This window comes from Ovis canadensis, chromosome 1 (assembly GCF_042477335.2).
Source record: "Ovis canadensis isolate MfBH-ARS-UI-01 breed Bighorn chromosome 1, ARS-UI_OviCan_v2, whole genome shotgun sequence".
Classification (NCBI taxonomy): Eukaryota; Metazoa; Chordata; class Mammalia; order Artiodactyla; family Bovidae; genus Ovis; species Ovis canadensis.
In genome coordinates this window covers 188,332,134-188,338,217 of record NC_091245.1, presented here as the reverse complement: position 1 = coordinate 188,338,217, position 6,084 = coordinate 188,332,134, and positions in this window count along the sequence as shown.

The following is a 6,084-nucleotide window of genomic DNA, read 5'->3' as shown; positions in this document are numbered from 1 at the left end:
GAAGAAATGGTCTTCTCATCCAAAGTAGAGATTTTATTATGTCAGTATAAATATTTCTCCCCATTTAGTCCAAAATATTTTTGAAGTTGTGTTGAGTATTTAACAACAGTAAAGACAGCTGTGTAGGTTTTAGGCAACATGGCCTGGAATCCATAGTTCTTATTTCCACTGTTTAGAAAGGTCTTTGACCTTCACTGTTCCTGTATTAAGCACTATAGTCTGTGTAACATTAATCTGATGAATTTAATAGCATCCAATTTTGTATCTTATTATAGTCATGATCTTTTTAAAGGTAGCAGTGCCTTCAGTTGTGCTCAGAAAGTGTGTGCCTTAAATCTCCCTTTCTAGAGCCAAAGTTTGGGGAACTATGCCATTAAGTTGTATGCGACAGTCTTGTGACCGCTTGCTTTTGAGTGAAGGGCTTTTGATCCTGAAGGGCTTCTTCCCCTAAAACCAGGCCTAATGCCTATGAGTTTAGGGTTTCTGGAGATGGAATCCTAATCAGGCATACTATCACAGAAGGATTAGGGTCCCTGAAATAAAATCAGTGAAAAGGTATATTCTCTTTTTATATTACTTTATAAAGAAAATACATCTGCTACCAGTTCCTAGCCAGTGCATATTAATAGCATCATATAAAGATATTATTAGTGTATTTTGTGCTTTCTTTATAATACCAGGTTAAAGGGGGAGTATGTTTTAATATTTTTATATGTAGATATCCGTGTTCTTTTTCTGTCTCTTCTTGGTTCATATTTGCTAAGAATTGATGTAGAAAATAACAGTTCACTAACAACAAACATGACACATTATCAAACATTCACAGGGTAATATTGATTTGGGTGCTACTAGACTTTTAACTAGAACTTGTTTATCGGTCTCAGTTTATTGTAAGAGACAGTATTCAATCTACTTAATATTAAATTTGTTAGTATAATGAAGGTTATATACCATTATACCAGAAAGCCATGGTTGGAGAGACTATCCTCATTTACCAGAAATTACTTTCTTCCTTTGGCTGTGAATAAATTGGGTAAAACTATTGTATTTTCAATTCCAGTTACAGGAAGAAACCGGGGATAAGATTGACATCACTATTGGTGGTTCAACAGAAACATTACTAAATTGATTAGTTCTGTCTGCAACTAGTGTTTTAAGAGAATTCTTTCACTAACTTAAATGATTGGCATTGATATGTTATTGAAAAGGAGTTTTAACCTCAACAGTCACTTTACAACAGTCATGGAAAGACTTTTGTGTCTGTAATTGGTATCTGTTGCATTTCTGAGCCCACTTGGTATTCCTGAGAAACAAAAATATAATGGGAGAAATATTTTATATAACCAGTATTTTAACTTCTTATAAAGTTTGAGGTTTAAGTATCAACAAAGGATATTGAAAATAAATGTACTTTTACTTTAGTTAAATTACATCTTATCTGAGTTCTTAATTTTCTGTATTTGAAATCTTGTGAATTAATATATCTATAGGTATATAGATGTTTAAAACAGTAGTAACAGTGTAACTAAGCAATGTGACTCTAATTACATTTTATTTTCAAAACAAGTTACAGTTTATTGCATCAGATTTATATATTACCTGTAATGGTAAATGCTCTAATCAGAATATTGAAGCTAATTCAATTCTATACCTCCTTTCCCTTTACCCAGGACACACAAAAGAATGTAATCTAACATTAACCCTCTGTGAATTTTGCCTTATCAAATATTGTGCCTTATTTTATTAAAAGTGTTTTGTTGGAATCTAATTCTGTATTCTGGAAAAGTAAAAATCCTTTAATTGACAAGCATTTACTTAAAAATCGTATACTGTTGGTTTTTGCCTGATTACTTGCTGTGCCATTACTCATCTATTCATTGAATTTTTTCAATCCATGAATAATACATTAAGCATATATAAGCATTTATATTCTCTGTGCCAGATGCAAAGGATGAAAGATGAACTAGACCAGATCCTTTCTTCCTCCTTCCACAGTCTTAACAGACTTACACATGCATACTCTAAAATGAAATTGGTGAGGTCATTTTGCTAGTGGAAAGTCAGTTATTTCTTGCATTTAGTCCAGAACCAAGCAATCCTAATGCAAAGTAGTATAGTATTAACTGAGCACATTGATATTACAGTACTTATTCATTGCCATTATTTTGTTTGACTCTAGAACAACTGACATATTTCTGGAATTTGGAAGAATATCATGATTGGTTGTGAGTTACGGTAAACAAAGTGGGTAGGAAAGACACACACTTTGCAAAACAGCCATTGTTTAAAATTTGCTGAAATGCAAAAGGCTTAGAGCACTTTACCTGGTTGGTATATAAGAAGACTTAGTCTTCTAAGATAAAAATGGGCTTAGAAATTTGAGGGCACAAGAGAAAAAATGTCAGTTTAACTGATCTTTCCTGAGGGTAAAACTCCCTAACCTGCCCAGTTGAGGATATTCTCTTTAGAGCAGGTGTTAAAAGAAGAATGTCTTAATGGCTCATCTAATTCTGTTGTGCCACAGAGAGAGCCTGAACATTCCAGAGGCTGTCTGAGATTTGGATGTGTCCCATCTGAACAGCAGGTATCAAAATCTTAGAGGTCTGAAATTGACTCGCTTGTTTGAAAGATGAAAAAGTTTAAGTACAGAGAGACTTGTCCAAGACTTCACATGACTGAATCTTAAATCTAAGCCTCTGGATTCCCAGGTCAGTGCTGTCTTCACTACAGTATGCTACCTTCTTTAATTAATATGTACTCTGTTGTGTGACAAAATAAGATTTTGCACTGTCACTTCAGAATTTTGCATTTTTACTGGTAGGATAAATACTTGGGTGGCTCGTTATGTTTACAAAGCACATTCAAAAGTCTGCCTTGTTTAATCTTCATGACACTGAGGTAGGACTAGGTTTGGTGAAGTTTGTTGGTGTGGGTTTGTCATACCCTTTTCCTTCTCTGTCTGAAATCAAGAAATTGACATAGATTTGAGAATGGGATATTTAGCTTTATCGAATCAGAATTTAATTTCTACTCTCCTTAACGCGTATAACAAACCAAACTCAGATTCCCCTGCATTGGTCCTGTACCCTGAGATAACATTTCCTGAGACTGACTTAACAACACAGATCTGAAGGAGGTAAAATGCTGCCCAATTAGGAAAAGCTGTAAAAAGATTTCTGGGCAGCTGTTCTTAACCCTGGTTGCACTTTAAAACCACCGTGAAAGTGAAAGTGAAAGTCCCTCGGTAGTGTCCAACTCTTTGTGACCCATGGACTATACAGTACCACCATGGGAGCTTTCAAAATACACAGAAGTACGTGGCCTTATCACCAGACTAATTGAAACCTGATCTCTAGAGGTGGAATCTGGGCATCAATAGTTATAGAAGCTCTTCTCCATGACTCAGTTACAAGGCAAGAGTGCTTACTCTTTTGTGAAAGTCCCTTTGTGGTAATGAGATCAGTGAACTAGGATTTTTACAGATGAAGAAATGGGAGAGAGTGATGAAGTGACTTGCCCAGATTCTCTTAAGATATCTTAATTGTGACAGAGCTGCAGCTAGAATCCATTTATCTATTGGAAAAAAAAGTTTTAATTGAATGCCTACTTAGACCAAGCAATGATTACTAATCCAATGTTCTTTGCTTCTCCCTGTCCGTTACCTCTTTTCTGAACTAAAAGCATTTTGTGGTTGTAAGATGATATATTCAAGTGGATTGGCCAGATTGAAGCCAGCCTCAACTAACAATATCTGCTGAATGGTGGAATACAAAAGCAGCAAAACAGATCAGTGTGACCAGAAACCTTCATAAAAGGATGACTTGATCAGATGTTTCAAGTTAAAAGTCACAAAGCAAGAGATAGCCTTTCCGTAGGTAAGGAAAACCTCACTGAGTCATGCACTGCTGCTTTTGACCACAAGTAAACAAATGGCTGGGGCTTTCCAGGTGGTGCTAGTGGTAAAGAATCAGCCTGTGAAGTCAAGAGATATGAGAGACTTGGGTTCAATCCCTGCGTCGGGAAGATTCCCTGGAGAAGGGAATGGCAATCCACTGCAGTATTCTTGCCTGGGAAATCCCATGGACAGAGGAGCCTGGCGGGCTACAGTCCATGGGGTCCCAAAGGGTCTGACATGACTGAAGCAACTTAGCATGCACACAAGTAAGTGGCTAATATCCTTAGCAGCAGGGATGAAGTTGACAATACCAAGAAACTTTTTTTTAAGTAAGATTTTTAAAATGTAGCTATCCGCCTACATAAAAACACTATAGATCATCCATAAATTAAACTCTCTTGCTAGGAAACAGTAAGAAATGTTCAACTCAACTACACGCTTTATTTATAAACACTATGCATAATTTCTACCCTTAGTTTCTTTTAGATCTAGCTATGATATTACATGATTATTTTACTACTTAAATCTGAAAAATAATGCAATCTTAAAATATCTAGTTATTTGGAAGATTTAGGGAAGAGTAAACTTGCTCATGAGGCCATGGAAACGCAAAGAAAACTATTCTTAAAATGTTACTGTGGGTATTTTCTGTAAATAAAGACTGGATTTAATGTTGCTTTGGGTTTTTTTTTTTTTAAGCTGAACTAAATAAAGATTTGTGAAATAAGTTTAACTTCTTGGAAATTAAACTTATGTTACAGCTAGAAAGCTAGTTTTTGAAATTTGTCGTCACTTGTAATTTTAAACTGTAAGCTCAACAGTGATCTCTGAGGTTCTTCCTAACTTTGAGTCTACAATTATCTGTGTTCAAAACTTCTATTTTTGTAGCTCTCAAATATTTGTAAGTTCTTGCATCCCTTACCACACCCTTTTTAGTCACCTCTATTTAGGTCTTTAATCTTTCCTCTTAAACCAGGGTGCATGCAGCCAGCGGCAGTGTTAGTGGAGTAATGAGGACTTTGCCCCTGACTCTGCAATTAAAATTCACCCTTTATATCACTTCTAAGGGTTTGTTGTAGTGGATGACGAGTCAATAGGCAGCTTTGAAACAATCATTTTTATTTCTGCTGAGGGCAGCATCTCATAAAAGAAAGGCATGTGTGTAAATGACCAGTGGATAAAAATGAATCAGATGGTTGCTAGATCCCTATGACTTAAGCTCTGACATGACTGTAATTACGTTTTTAACTGTGGCCTGCTATATGAATTTCTCTGTGGTTCTAAGTGATCGCAGAATCAAAGATTTGACAGAGTTTGAGAAGTCTTCATCAGACCACTTTACACAGAAGACAGCTCAACCATCAGGGTAAGAACCTACCCTATTTTTAAATACCTTAGAGAAAATTTTACCTATATAGCAATTCTAAAGTTTAACAATTGTCACTGGAGGAAGTATTTCCTAAGGTTCTTGTGATCTGTGCTAGCCAGATGGATAGGAAAGCATCTGTCAGACTGGGGGAGGGGAGGGAAGCGTGGCTTTTTTCCTTTGCTAGGCAAAAGGGAAACACTGTAGGCTAGTGCCTCAAGCGCTGTGCTCCCCTCCCTGGTAAACAGGGAAAGGTTAGTCAGGGGTGTGTGACGAGGATCAAGGCAGTGACAGTCTTGCATTCTTCTTTGTTCTGCATTTTCAAAAAAGTGGGGTTACTGACGAGATTAGGGTGCCTGCAGGGTCTCAGGTGGTCGTCTCCTAATTTTGAGCTTCTCAGTCCTTTAATCTTGCCTCAAGTGGTTTTGTGCCTGTGCCTTCCTTGATTAGCAATTGTTGGAATCTGCTGTTTGAACTCAGGGAAGGTCAGGGAGGCTGGAGTCCTGCTTTCTTACAGTGCTGGAAGCTAGAAGTCCAAGATCAGGCTGCCAGCAGGGCTAGTTTCTGATGAGGGTCCTCTCTTTAGCTTGCAGGCAGCTTCTTCTCACTATGTCCTCACATAGCCTTTCCTCTGCTAGTGCTGGAGGATATACTCCAGAGATGCAGGTCAGCAGTGGCTCACCGTGGGGAAAGGAGCACTGGCAGCAGCAGTCTGTGAAGGTACCCCCTTTGGCAACTGTTAAACAATCAGCAGAAAGGCACAATGACACTAGTAACACCAGAGTGTGTGTGTGTATGAGTGTGTGTCTGTGAACACGCCTGT